The 7113-nt window shown below is 40.6% G+C and overlaps 1 non-coding gene across 1 annotated transcript; it reads right to left on the minus strand.

Annotated features, from left to right (window-relative positions):
• Positions 1-4086: 4086 nt before the first annotated feature.
• Positions 4087-4193, minus strand: LOC145560967 (small nucleolar RNA R71). Its single transcript, XR_014093555.1, has one exon. It is a non-coding gene; the product is annotated as a small nucleolar RNA R71 (small nucleolar RNA).
• Between the last annotated feature and the right edge of the window lie 2920 nt (positions 4194-7113).

Here is a 7113-nt window from a genome sequence, read left to right on the forward strand (position 1 = left end):
AGGCCATTCGCCCTTAGCACTCGGTTTTCTTGGGCATTCCGATGCTAGGGGTATTTTGGTCTTTTGTTGATTTATTACTATTTCTCGTCTCGTCTTTCACTATTTTTCGACTCGACTTCCGACGCTCGGTTTCGACGCTCTAAGCTCGAATTTCCGACGTCTAAATAAATATTACTCGGTCGACTCATTAATTCCTTCCGAATTAATTTGTCAGTTTGGTTTGTTGAATGCTTGGGTGTGACCCGAAGGGCTCAGTCAAGATTAAGCTGTAATATTAATTATTCATTAATATTACTGATCGGAAGCGGCCTCCACCCAGGCATTCCGATCACTTGACCTTACTGAATATATTAGCTTTCTAATAATTCTGAACCCACTAACGGAATAGTACACTTGTTCGAAGGAAACCATTCCTTTCAATTATCTCTAAAAGAGTAGAGTAAGCATTAGTAGTGCTAGGGATATCCAGCTATCCACCAGCCAAAAGAAGCCTAGATCTTTTACTTACCACTCTCCAATTAGCATCAGAGTATGTAGCAAAAGATGTATGAGCAGGAGTAATTAGGGGCTGAGTGGTAGGATCATGCTACTTATCATGTCCATGTTCAGGAACATTTGCAGGAACTAGAGCATCAGAGTTAGAAACTGTAGTCACGGGAACAAACTGCTTTTGAACCATGACTTTCTTCTTTTTAGGCTGAACTTTTTGAGCATCCTGTTCTGCCTTAGGTTTAGGAACAACCTTTGGCTTAGGAGCATTACACTCATGTCGAACTTTATTACACTTCTTACAAAGGGGAGGAGACCATTCAAAATGGACTACCAAATCAAGAACTTCACCTGGAGGGCTCTTAACAGTCACATAGCTAGGTAAAGGCTTAGTAATATCAACCTTTATCAGCATTCCAGCGTAAGAAGCCCTGAGTTGTTTAGAGGTGCACTCATCAACATACAAAGGCAGACCAAGAGTACTCCCAATTCTACTCAAGGTATCAGCCCCCAAAAATTAAGAGGTAGATTGGGAAGTCTAACCCATAGAGGAACAATTCTAAGTATTTTAGCTTTAAAATTGAACTTATCACTCCATAGCTTAACTATAGCAGGTTTGTTATTAAACATATGAGGGCATGAGCTAAGAACACCATTTTTATCATCATTAGAACACAAATTAATTATGAAATAACCATCATCATGCCAGAAAATCTCAAGCTTAGCAAAATTACTCCAATTTTGGGCAATAAATTTGTGAACAATAGCAATTGTGGGATAGAAATCCACCCCATAGAATATAACTACATTACACCATTTAAAATTACCTGCCTTAAGTTTTGAAGCCTGAAGTTGAGGTACAGGTTTGACACTCTTAATCACTGGAGTAACAAAAGACAGAACAACCCTTTTTGCAGTCAGTTTGCCACAAAACAAATTAGCCCAATTATCTGAATTACTAGCTTGTTTCGGTGATTCACGTTGTTAAAGGGAATCCTCTGACCTAGGAATAATCGGAACAGAATCATTAGAATGATTACCCACCGAATTAACTAATGAAACAGTAACCGGGGAAACCTTAGTTATTGTTTTATTGGATTTTTGCTGCAATTGGCGCTAAAAAAATTGATGACACTAGTAGAAAATTACACAAAGCCACAGAGCCATGGCCATCGGTTTTTAAAAACCGGTGGCGAAAAAATGGGCGGGATAAGTGATATGTCCATTTTATATAGTGTTTTACCCCCGTCCCTTGGTCGTTATTAGTAGTGTTTTTGGCTCTTTCAGGCCACTTTTATTACTAATTTGTGTGTTCTAGTGTTTTCGTAGTTTTAGTTGTATTTTACAGGAAATTGCACTCTTGGAGCATTTTCCTGGGCTTGGAGCATTTTCCCGGGCTTTATGGATCAACTACGGAAGCTAGAAGGACGCGACCACTTTTGGAGCCCAGGATCAGTGAGAGCCGGTGATTAAGGGATCGGTAATTGGGATCCTGAGGCATTTGGACAAAGTATTCGAGACCCGAGAGGAAATCCGGATTGGGCCAAGAAATCTAGCCCAATCGAAGTCCAAGCCTCAAGGAGAAGCAACCGCCCGATCGGGCTACCTCTAGCACGATCGGGCGCGACAAGATTAGCAAGCTGAGCGTGCTGAGGCGCGCCCGATCGTGCGAGCTGCTAGCACGATCGGGCGATGCTGCTTGGGAAGAACGCGAAGAAAAAGGCGCGCCCGATCGGGCGGCCCTTCGCCCAATCGGGCGCGCGTTTTTAGAAGACCTGATGATGTTTAGTTTTAATTCTTGTTTTAGAAAACGTTTAAATACGATTTTGTACGGAATTATTGGGGCTCTCCCTCTTCTTCTCCTTCATCCTCTTTCTTAGACTTTCTCTCTCTACTTAGTATTTTTCTTTCTCTTAACTCTTCTCTCAACTCTTGTTCTTGATTATTTCCATTAATATAGATTAGTTTGGTAACGATTTCTCTTCTCTTAATCTTATTTCCCTTCATCATGACTTATTTTATTGCTTTGATTTGTTTAGTTGTTAATATCTGTGAGTAGTTTTATTTCTAGGGTTTGTGGAGATCCATAAATAATATGAAGGGGTAAATTGTTGTTGTTAATTATCAATGCCAGATTAATTTCCTATTGATTGATTTAATGCTCTGTGACTATCTAGATTTGCGCAGATCTTTTATGCATGAGTTTAACAATATTGATTCGAGATTCGATTGATGAGAATTGATGTTTAGGTCTAGTTTCAATAGGCAGGTTAATTTATAAATGGCTAAGTCGAGATTCGAGAGATGAGATTTAATACCGGTAGATTAATTTTGTGATTGTAATACGTAGCGAAAGCCCTTTACAATCTGGTTAATTGATGCATTGATGATTGACTATTATTGATTATTGGTATTGCATGATAATTTCTTATTGAATTATTTTAACGTTTTACAATTGCGGCTTGTAAAAGTATAGCAATATTAAATTGATGAATCGAGCAGATGTTAATTTGATATTAAAGGCTATTTTCAATAAGAACTTAGATCTAGTAAATTGCGAGAGCCTGTTAGATCTATGTTGATTAATAAATTGCGAGAGCCTGTTAATCGTGTTATTTATGCAATGTCAATGATTGATTACTATGTTTTACCCTGGAGTATTATTTATTGGTGAACCTATACCCTAGATCCTTTTATTCATTGTTTTCTCTCTACTCTTAATCTTCGTAGTTTAGTTTCCTTTAATTACAATATATTGGTTACTTTATAATTTGGATTATTTTTATTAATTAGGAATCGAAAGACTCGTTTCTCTGTGGATTCGACCCTACTTCCCTATCTACTTTAGTTAGAGGATTTAGGTATTTACTTTTGATTAGGGGATACGACTTTACCCTTTCAAAATTTGGCGCCGTTGCCGGGGAAACGATTTTATTTTTATTTCTTATTGTTTTCGTAGTCTAGATTATTTCCCTTTTGTCTCAGAGAGCGTTAGTTCTCAGAGACAAATCTCATATTTTCTTCTAGTTTTTATTTATGCCCTGGTGTTCCAGATCAGGTTACATCCCATTCGATCCTGAGATCAAACGTTCCTTCCATAGACAGAAAAATTTCTACAAGCAAATCCTGGCGGATTCTGGTGATAATAACAATAATCACCGAGATCCTCCAACTGGTTCTAGCGATTCAGAGACATCATCAGATGCAGAATCAGAGATGACGGCTCCAAAGAAGCTTAGTGATTATTCACAACCAAAGCTTACGGATTTTCCACATCTCACCCCTACTCCGGCTCTTGATGGGGTTCAATTTGAAATCAAACCTCAATTTATAACGATGATAGAGAGGAAGCAATTCAGTGGAGCCAAGGGTGAAGACCCGAATCTTCACATTGCCGACTATTGTCAATATTGCAACACCATCAGGCAAGCCGGGGTCACTCAAGACCAAATCAGGGAGATTCTTTTCCCTTATCTTTAACTGGAAAAGCTAAATTGTGGTTTAATGGCTTAAATAGAACTACACTTGGTATAACTGACTGGGAAACTCTTTGTTTTGAATTTCTATAACAAGTATTATCCTGCAGAGAGAACAGCAGTACTACGGAGTGCGATCCAGAATTTTGCCCAAGAAGCCGATGAATCTTTATATGAGGCTTGGGAGAGGTTCAAGGACTTACAAAGAGAATGCCCCCACCATAATTTAGCGCAATGGCAGTTAATCCAAGCCTTTTATAACGACATTGGAAATTCCTCTAGAATAATTTTAGACTCTGCAGCTAGTGGGAGATTTATGAATCTTAATGTTGATGATGCAGGTCAGGTTATTGAAGATATGGCGATACACAATTCCCAATATGGGAATCCTAGAGGATTTGCTAACAAGGGGAAGCATAGTGTCGACTCTGTATCCTTTTTGCAAGCCCAACTAACCTCTATTTGCCAAAAATTAGATAATCTGAGCACTGCTAATGTAGCTAATGTTTTTGCAATTAATAATAATTCTAATGAGGCCTTCTGTGAAAATTGTGGTATTGTAGGTCATTGGGAGCTAGATTGCAGGAGTTCCATGGAGCAAGTTAATGCCTTCCAACCTTATAGGCAGAATAACCCATACTCCAACACCTACAATCCTGGGTATCGGAATCATCCGTACCTTTCCTACCGGAGCACTAATGTTCAAAATCCACCACCACAAGAACCACAGGCGCCACAACAGCAGAAATATTATCACCCCAATGCTAGCCAAAAGAACCAACCACAAAAAACCCCCTCATCTTTCGACCCTTCTCTGGCGGAAATAAGAGCAATGTTGGTTAATATGCAAAAGCACATGGAGAGCAGAGATGCGACAATTGATCAAATTCTAGCGCATAATAAAATTGTAGATAATCAAATTGCGCAACTCTCCGCTACTCTACAAGCCCGCCAACAGGGAGCTCTGCCGGCACAGCCGACTAGGCCTATGGATCAAGCATTTGCAATTACTCTAAGGAGTGGTTCAAACTATGAAGGGCCCTCTAAGCCCAGAGTTGATGAACCTGTTTTATTAAATAATGCTAATCTTGATTCCGTTAAACCAAACAATGTAGTTGATAGCCCTGCAGGGCTAAAGGATAATACTAACATATCTAATTCTACATTGCAGGGTACAACTCCAGAGAAGGTGGCTACTCCAGACAAGAATAATAATGCTCCAAAGCCAATTATCAAACTTCCTTTCCCCAATCGTCAATTGAAGACAAACTTGGATAAGCAGTTTGGTAAGTTCCTGGAGATGGTAAAAGATTTGAAGGTAACAGTTCCCTTTACTGAATTGATCACACAAATCCCCTCGTATGCAAAATTTATGAAAGAAATATTGACGAGGAAAAGGTCTATTAGTGAGGTAGAGACAGTAGCTTTCACTGCAGAGTGTAATGTCGTACTTCAAAATAAGTCTCCACCTAAATTAAAAGATCCGGGTAGTTTTTCTATCCCTTGTCATATTGGCAATCTCTTGATTGATAATGCATTATGTGATTTGGGTGCTAGTGTTAGCGTCATGTCATTATCTGTCTGTTCTAAGTTGAATATGGGTAAATTAAAAGCTACCAATATAACTCTACAAATGGCCGACCGTTCTTTCAAATACCCCTTAGGTGTTTTAGAGGATGTCCCCGTTAGAGTAGGTAAATTTTATATACCTGTAGATTTTGTTGTTCTTGATATGGCTGAGGATATGCAAACCCCAATTATTTTGGGTAGACCATTCCTTAACACTGCAGGAGCAATCATAGATGTAAGAAGTGGTAAGTTAACACTATCAGTAGGGGATGATAAAGTTGTTTTTAATCTGAATAATGCCCCTAAAAGCTCCATGACTGAGGAGAAATGTTTCAGCGTTAAATTGGTTGAAAATTATTCTAACAAGCCCCAAGCTCTTGAAAAAGATCCCTTGGTGGCGGTATCTTATGTTGCATCCTTTTCAGATGAGATAGACAAATGGCAGAAGGAAGTCGATGCAATAGAAAGAGTGCTTTACACTGTTGGTCTTGGTTTCGAGGATGAACAGGTGGAACCGATCGAGCAAGTTGTGCGAATCGAGCCCACGGTAAGTGTTCCGCCGGATCGAGTTGCAAGTGTTGAACGCAATGAAAATTCGAAGCAACCTTCGATCGAAGAATGATTTTTAGTGCGTAGCATTGAAGATCCCCCAGTCCAAGTCAAGGAGGATCCACCGGATAAGGTGATTTGGCGTCCTACAGGGTATGTCAGGAAGCCGCATCGCAACCTGAACACCGCTAGACCGGGTGAGAAACCACCCGATCAAGCGTTAGGCCGAGGGTCCTAGACATTGTACTTGGTAAGAGGGTCGTGCGAGACCTAGATAAACCAGCGCTTTGCGGGAGGCAACCCGTATTTCTTACTTTCTAGACTAGTTTTCCTTTTTATTTATTTATAATTTTATTATAGAGAGGCGAGGAGAGTGAAATTTTACCGTTTATAAGTGTTTTTGTACAGGTATAGGTTTAAGAGGTCGAAAGACTTAGAAGAAATTTGAAGACAAAGAAGAAAGAAATAGCTAAGGCATTCAGACAGGGCACGGGCCCGATCGGGCGGAGCTCGCCCGATCGGGCGCGCAAGCATGCTATATTTCCACCTAAAAATCGCCCGATCGGGCGCGAAAGGAGAGCTGGGAATCGAGTAAAAATTCGCCCGATCGGGCGAAGTTGCCCGATTGGGCGCGCGAGTGCCGTTAGAAAATCGAGCAAATTTCGCCCGATCGGGCGAGGTTGCCCGATCGGGCGCAAATCGAGTGAAGGAAAAGATATATCGGGCAAAGCTCGCCCGATCGGGCGAGTATGAGGGCGAAAAATCATTCGTGTTCGCGCCCGATCGGGCGGAGCTCGCCCGATCGGGCGCGCAACTGAGTTTTGGGACTTCAGCATGATTCGCCCGATCGGGCGAGGCTCGCCCGATCGGGCGCGCCTATTTTTGGCCGTCCCCTTATACTTTTCCTCCTCTTTCTTTCCTCACTTTCTTCTTATTCCATCTTCTTCTCCAATACTTTCTCTTTCTAAAACCTCCATTTTTACACCTTCAAACTCACTTCTTTTTCAAGATCTCTTCACATTCATCCATC

Source organism: Chenopodium album, chromosome 9 (assembly GCF_948465745.1).
Source record: "Chenopodium album chromosome 9, dcCheAlbu1.1, whole genome shotgun sequence".
Lineage (NCBI taxonomy): Eukaryota > Viridiplantae > Streptophyta > Magnoliopsida > Caryophyllales > Amaranthaceae > Chenopodium > Chenopodium album.